This window comes from Bison bison, unplaced genomic scaffold (genome assembly GCF_000754665.1).
Source record: "Bison bison bison isolate TAMUID 2011002044 unplaced genomic scaffold, Bison_UMD1.0 scf7180017864374, whole genome shotgun sequence".
NCBI classification, from domain to species: Eukaryota; Metazoa; Chordata; class Mammalia; order Artiodactyla; family Bovidae; genus Bison; species Bison bison.
In genome coordinates, this window is record NW_011494946.1 from 3788825 (window position 1) to 3796322 (window position 7498).

Consider the following 7498-nt stretch of genomic DNA (forward strand, 5'->3'; position numbering starts at 1 on the left):
GGTCGTGTCCGACTCTTAGCGACCCCATGGACTGCAGCCTACCAGCCTCCTCCATCCATGGGATTTTCCAGGCAAGAATACTGGAGTGGGGTGCCATCGCCTTCTCCGCTAAAGAGAGCACTGTCCCTCAATGCCAGCCCGCAGTTCCCTAGGGAACCCAGCAGGGCAAGAGCGTCTCTTCCAGTTATTCAAGAGAAGCTGGAAATCTAGACTTGATGTAAATGATTCCAATTTTTTAATGTTGGCAATTAACTCAAAAAAATGTGAAAGTGAGGGCCAAACAAAACATGTCTCTTGGCTGAACTGAGATGTGACCTCAGACTGAATCCAATTCTCTTCATTTTACGAAAGAGGCCTGGAGGGGGGTGAAGTCGACTGCCTGGAGTCAGCTCTGGGCTGGTCTGGGGAAGGAGCTGGGACCAGATAGAGTGTGCCTTCCCGTCCTGTGCTGTTTCTTCCACTTTTCGGTCCCACCAGTAGCAGCAGACTATTTAGATAAGCACGTGACAAGTTTCCACCCAGGCACACATGTCAGTAAGACTTCTGCCTGATGGACTGGACTTGACACAAACAGGAGATCCAACGACAAACTATACCCGCTCTCCACTTAATCCCGGTTGGAGTCTAGCTCCCGACATTTTGGGGTGCATATGGGGAAGAGAAAGGAAAGGCTGAAAAATTTCACCCTCAGAGAATCTGTGGAAGGAATGGGAAAGTCTGCATTTTCTGGCAGAAATTATTTTGAATTACCAATTATAAACGTGAGCTGGCTTGGGAAGATCTTTTACTCGGCTTCCCGGAAAGTAGTTACAGGGTCTCCATTCCTGGCTCTGTGGCCACTTCGAGGCACAGGGCTTTGCCAAGAACTTATGTTTCCCATGTCACAAGAGGAGATGAACCTGCTGGCTAAGAGCGTGGACTCTGGAGCCAGATGGCCTGGGTTCAGATCCACATCCTGCGACTCACCAGCCGCGTGATCTTGCAGAGAGCACGGGACTTGGCTGTGCCTGCATCTTCTCACCCATAAAACGGAAACAGAATCCGCACCTCTCTTCTAAGAGAGCCACAAGGATCCAACGCGTGGATACGCAGAAGGCACGGGCTTCCCCGGTGGCCCAGCGGTAAAGAATCTGCCTGCAATGCTGGTGACACAGGAGACTCCTATCGGATCCCCGGTCAGGAAGATCCCCTGCAGGAGGAAATGGCAACCCACTCTGGTATTTCTGCCCAGAGAATCCCATGGATAGAGGAGCCTGGTGGGCTGCAGTCCAAAGGGTCACACAGATTCAGACATGACTGAGCCATGTAGCATTCACACAGGCGTAAAGACACAGGGCCAGGGCTGTGTATGTTGGTTGCATTGTGGAAACACCCGGACGCTTGGGTCTCACCCCCAGAGAGTCTGGTTTATCTGATCTGAGGTGTGCCTGAGCATCTGAGCTTGTCAAGTCTACCCAGGTGACTGCAACGTGTAGCTGAGATGCAGAACCTAGGATATCAGTGCTTATTAAGTAAATGACGGTCCTCTCAGTGATTAATCTGGGGGCTGTTGAAACAATAGAATTTTATCGTAAGTCCAAAGTCAAGTGTCAACAAAACCACTCTCCTTCTGGAATGTCTAGGGAAGATGCTTCCCTGCCTAGGGCCAGTGATGGTGGTGGCCTTTGACCCTTACCATTCCTTGGCTTGCAGTTGCATGTCTAAGGGATTGATTTTTAAAAACACTAAAATCCTCTCCTTCATTCAAGCCCGTATTTTGTAACCTCTTTACAAAGTTCCCCAGTCATGAAATTAAAAGACACTTACTCCTTGGAAGAAAAGCTATGACCAACCTAGACAGCATATTAAAAAGCAGAGACATTACTTTACCAACAAAAGCCCGTCTAGTCAAGGCTATGGTTTTTCCAGTAGTCATGTATGGATGTGAGAGTTGGACTATAAAGAAGGCTGAGTATCAAAGAATTGATGCTTTTGAACTGTTGTATTGGAGAAGACTCTTGAGAGTCCCTTGGACTGCAAGAAGATCCAACGAGTCCATCCTAAAGGAGATCAGTCCTGAATATTCATCAGAAGGACTGATGCTGAAGCTGAAACTCCAATACTTTGGCCACCTGATGTGAAGAACCGACTCACTGGAAAAGACCCTGATGCTGGGAAAGATTGAAGGTGGGAGGAGAAGGGGATGACAGAGGATGAGATGGCTGGATGGCATCACCGACTCAATGGACATGAGTTTGAGTGAACTCTGGGAGTTGGTGATGGACAAGGAGGCCTGGCGTGCTGCAGTCCATGGGGTCGCAAAGAGTCTGACACGACTGAGCGACTGAACTGAACTGAAATGATTTACAAAGTTCCCCCAGTGGTCGTCTCTCAGTGGCATGCAGTGTGGAAGGTCACAAGGGCTGGAGCCCGCCCTTCTCCGCACCCATTTCCCACCTCTGCCCTGGCTTCAGGGTACTCAGGCAGCCCTGGAGGTCCCGATCCAGCCGAGTGGTGGGAGATACCCCGGCATGAATTCTCATAAGGTGAACAGGCATGCATTTTTTAAACTTTTCTCTATTTTTAAACATTTATTTTTATTTATTTCTTTTTGGCCACGCAGTGCAGCTTGCAGGATCTTAGCTCCCTGATCAGGGATTGAATCTGGGCCCTCAGTGAAAGCACAGAATCCTAATCACTGGACCACCAGGGAATTCCCTAGGCATGCAGTGTGTTTTGTGGGGTTTTTTTTAATAGTTGATTTAATTGATTTATTTATTTGGCTGCACATGTCTCAGTCGCAGCATGTGGGGTCTCTCAGTTCCCAGACCAGGGACCAAACCCAGGGCCCCCACATTGGGAGCTCGGCAGGCTAGCCACTGGACCACCAGGGAATGCCCTAGGCGTGCATTCTCACAAGAGGGATCTGCGAAGCCAGGTAGTCTTTAATGAGTGGAAGAAACCTGTGGGGGTGTACACTGGAGACTCGGGGGCACGTCTTCTCCCACATCCCCGAATTCTACCAGTTCCAACAACCCAGGCTGATAGACCTGGGTCTCTAACATGGCTCTCCTGCATTAAAGATGGTGCCTCTGGAATTCCCATCTGAGATGCTGACAGATGGACTCAGAAGTCCTGCTGATACAGTGAATGCTTATCAACTGATTGAGTGACATCTTAAACAGGCAGTATCTCTCTAAAAGGGAATCATATGACGTCACTGCCTCAGGGAGGCGTGTCTGTCGGTCACCTGTCCCAGTGTCTTCAGTGTTTTCGTGAGAAGAAGTTCTAATGCCTCTAGGCTGGGGTGGGGGCGGAGGGGGAAGGGGAAGATTTTCACATGATAGAATGTCTGCCCTGAAACGGGAAATTTGGGGGGAAGCTTTCACACCAACTGAAACCTCGATGAGGGGGTGGCAGCATCTGTGCTTTGAAGCACGGATTCACCGAGTTCCTCTGTAAGTGCCTCTGGTGCTTTTTATAAGCCTCCGTGTTTTCCCAGGCTTGCTACCTTATTCGTAGGCACTCTGCTGCACACATTCGTTCTCACAATAGGAATGTGAGTCTGAAAACTTCCCTGGAGATTCCAGAATTAGCCACTAAAAAAAGGAGGAAGTTCGTCGACCAAAGGGAGATTCCTTTTCTCACATTTCCAAACAGGAGCATCGTGACTGTCTCTGAACTCAAGCCACCGTACTGTTGGACTCAGGCTAGAGTGGCCGAGACCACTGGCCACACCCAAAGCTTGCCTCTGTCCTAGGCCGTCAAGGCTTCCGGGATTTCAGGAAAAATAACGACAGCAATAAGAAGAGTCAGTACTTGCATTGCTGTGGTTTTGGTCCCTCCGTCGTGTCCGACTCCGCAACCCCGCGGACTTGAGCCCGCCAGGCTCCTCTGTCCGTGGGATTCTCCAGGCAAGAATACTGGAGTGGGTCTTCAGGGATCTTCCCAACCCAGGGATCAAACCCCAGTCGCCTGCATTGGCAGGCAGATTCTCTACTACTGAGCCACCCGGGAAGCCCCATACTTGCAGAGTGTCAACTATCCCAAGCCCGCTCCATAAACTAAGAGACCCAGTCCTTCCAACAGCTCTATGAAGTAAGCAACCCTGTTTGTCAGACGAGGAGATTGAGACACAGAGAGGGTAAAGGCCCACCCAAAGTCCCGCAGCCAGGATGGCAGGCCTTGGACTGGGATCCAGCCCAGCTGATTTCAGATACCCTGCCTTCCCAGAGAGTGTGCAGCCTGGCACAACAAAACTTTTATTAGATTGTGTGGTCAGGGACACTGTTTCAAAAGCCTGCATCGTCTCTGTAAGCCCCTAACAAGCACTACCCCTCTGCCACCTGGCTTTCTGCTCTTCCACGGGTGTGAACATCTAAGCTGTTTCCCGGGAGATCTCTCAACTGCCCTGATTTCCCTGCCCCCTTACACTCGTAAGGTTCCCTGGTGGCTCAGATGGTAAAGAATCTGCCTATAGGGTGGGAGACCTGGGTTCGATCCCTGGGTCGGAAAGATTCCCTGGAGAAGGAACGGCAGCCCACTCTGGTATTCTTGCCTGGAAAATCCCATGGACAGAGGAGCCTGGTGGGCTACAATCCATGGGGTCACAGAGTTGGACACGACTGAGCGACTTCACTTTCTTTCTTCTTAACTCATAGGTCCTCTTTCTCTCCTGCTCCAGAGACCTAGACATTCCATCCCACAACAAACACTCTGGCTGTTCTTTAAATCTCTTCTTACCTTATCTCTTTTTGGAGCAGCATCATTTCTCAATTACTGTACATTGTTATCCTGCAAACAAGCTGGAATCAAGATTGCCAGGAGAAATATCAATAACCTCAGATATGCAGATGGAAACACCCTAAATAGCAGAAAGTGAAGAGGAGCTAGAGAGTCTCTTGATGAAAGTGAAAGAGAAGAGAGAAAAAGCTGGCTTAAAACTCAGCATTCGTAAAACTAAGATCATGGCATCCAGTCCCATCACTTCACGGCAAATAGATGGGGAAAAAATGGAAACAGTGGCAGACTTTATTTTCTTGGGCTCTAAAATCACTTGAATGTCGACTGAAGCCATGAAATTAAAGGACGCGTGCTCTTTGGAAGAAAACCTATGACAAACCTAGACAGTGTATTAAAAAGCAGGGATACCACTTTGCTGACAAAGGTCAGTATAGTCAAAGCTATGAGAGCTGGACCATAAAAAAGACCGAGCTCTGAACAACTGGTGTTTTCAAACTGTGGCACTGAAGACTCTTGAGAGTCCCTTGAACTGCAAGGAGATGCCACCAGTCCATCCTAAAGGAAATCAACCCTGAACATTCATTGGAAGGACTGATGCTGAAGCTGAAGCTCCAATACTTTGAACACCTGATGCAAAGAACCAAATCATTAGAGAAGACCCTGATGCTGGGAAGATTGAAGGCAGAAGGGGATGACAGAGGATGAGATGGTTGGATGGCATCATCAACTCAATGGACATGAGTTTGAGCAAACTCCAGGAGATAGTGAAGGACAGAGAGCCCTGGCGTGCTGCATGGGGCTGCAAAGAGTTGGACACGACTAAGCGACTGAACAACAACTCCTTCCTAAACACCCACAAGCATCTCAAAAAGTACACTGCCAGGATGTCTAGGTTTGAATCCTGGATCTAGACTTCTTCTGTGTGACCTTGGGCAAGTGTCTTAATCTCTCTGTGCCATCTGTAACTTGAAGATAACAAGAGTACTCATCCAATCAGATTGCTATGAAAAAAAATAAGTTAACCCATGGACACACTTAGGATAGTGCCAGGCACATAGTAAGTGCTTTAAAGGTCATTATATTATTTTTGTCTCCTCTATTGGAGATTCATTTTTGGCCCCATGACTCTATACAGTTACCTTCCCCTTTTTAACTTCATTTTTAATTGGAGGCTAATTACAGTATTGTCCTGGTTTCTGCCCTACATCAACGTGAATCAGCCACAGGTATACACATGGCCCCTCCCTCTTGAACGCCCCTCCCAGCGCCCTCCCCATCCCACCGCTCTCGGTTGTCACAGAGCCCCAGATCTGGGTTCCCTGTGTCAGACAGCAAATTCCCACGGGCTGTCTGTTTTACATATGGCAATATACACGTCTCCGGGCGCCTCTCTCACATCACCGCACCTTCTCTCTCCCGCACTGTGTCCAAAAGTCTGTTCTGTATGTCTGCCTCTCCACTGCTGCCCCGCAGGTAGGTTCATCAGTACCGTCCTTCTAGATTCCATATTTATGCGTTAATGTGTGATATTTGTCTTTCTCTTTCTGACTTACTTCTCTCTCTGTAATAGGCTCTAGGTTTGTCTGCCTCACCAGAACTGACTCAAATTCACTCCTTGTCTTCGAGGCCAGTGACCTAAAGGTTACCCTCCAACTCAGAACCCTTCAACAAGCGAGCCGCTCATCTAACCAATAAGACACGCTGGTGTTTGGGGCCCGGGGTCCCTCCCTCCGGCTGGAACGCTTCCTCCCTCCTGCACTGCCTGATCCACCTTTACGGCCACGGTCCGTGCGCCTCCTCCAGCGGGAAGCTTTCGAGACCGCACCCTCAGTCCCCTCTTCCTTCCCAAGACCCCTCGTTCTGCTGCCCTCCGCCTCTTCTCGGGCGCAACGCTCCACTGCACGCTTCCTTCCCTATCGTCCGTCCACTCTGCTTCGACTCCTCTCCCTACAGTTACGTCTACAGCTGGGGCCTGTCCCGGTTCCCTCAGGGCTGAACGCTGAAGTCCCCTCAAAAGCCGCTGAGTCATGATCCACACTCGACACAGCAAGCCTGGAGAGCTTTCTAACTCACCCGAAGTCCCGCCGCTGGTGAGCGGCGGAGCCCAGACCTGAAGCCAGGCCACGAGCACCGCCGGGTCCCGGGCCTGACCGCGCGCCTCCCCAGCCCTGACCCAGAACGTGTGGCTGCGCACAGGCACTCAGGAGCAATCACAGTGATAACCCGACCCCCGTCCCAGCGCTTACTGAGTGCCTGGTAACCAACTCACTTCTCACAACTGCCATGTGAGGTAGGGTTTTTTCCTATGTTTGGTTTTTATTTATTAGCTTTTAAATTTTTTCATGTATTTTACTTATTTATTTTATTGGGGTATAGCTGCTTTACAATGTCTGTTAGCTTCTGCTGCACAGTGAGGTGAATGAATTACATGTATCCATATATCATATATCTCATTCCAAAGCAGGGACAATTTTTATTCCCATTTTACAGATAAGGAAACTGAGGCACAGAATGTTCTGTAACTTACTTGTCCAGTGGCAGAACCGAGATGCAAACCCAGGAAGTCTGGCCCCAGAGCCCAGGCGCTTAATCAGTGTAGCCTCCTCGCAGGTCTATTTTGAATGAATGGGTTGAAATGCAGAAAAAAAATAAAGATACATCATTTAATTTAGAGACTTCCCTGGTGGTCCAGTGGGTAAGACTCCGTGCTCCCAATGAAGGGGGCCTCAGTTCGCTCCCTGGTCAGGGAACTAGATCCCACAAATCCTGACTAAGA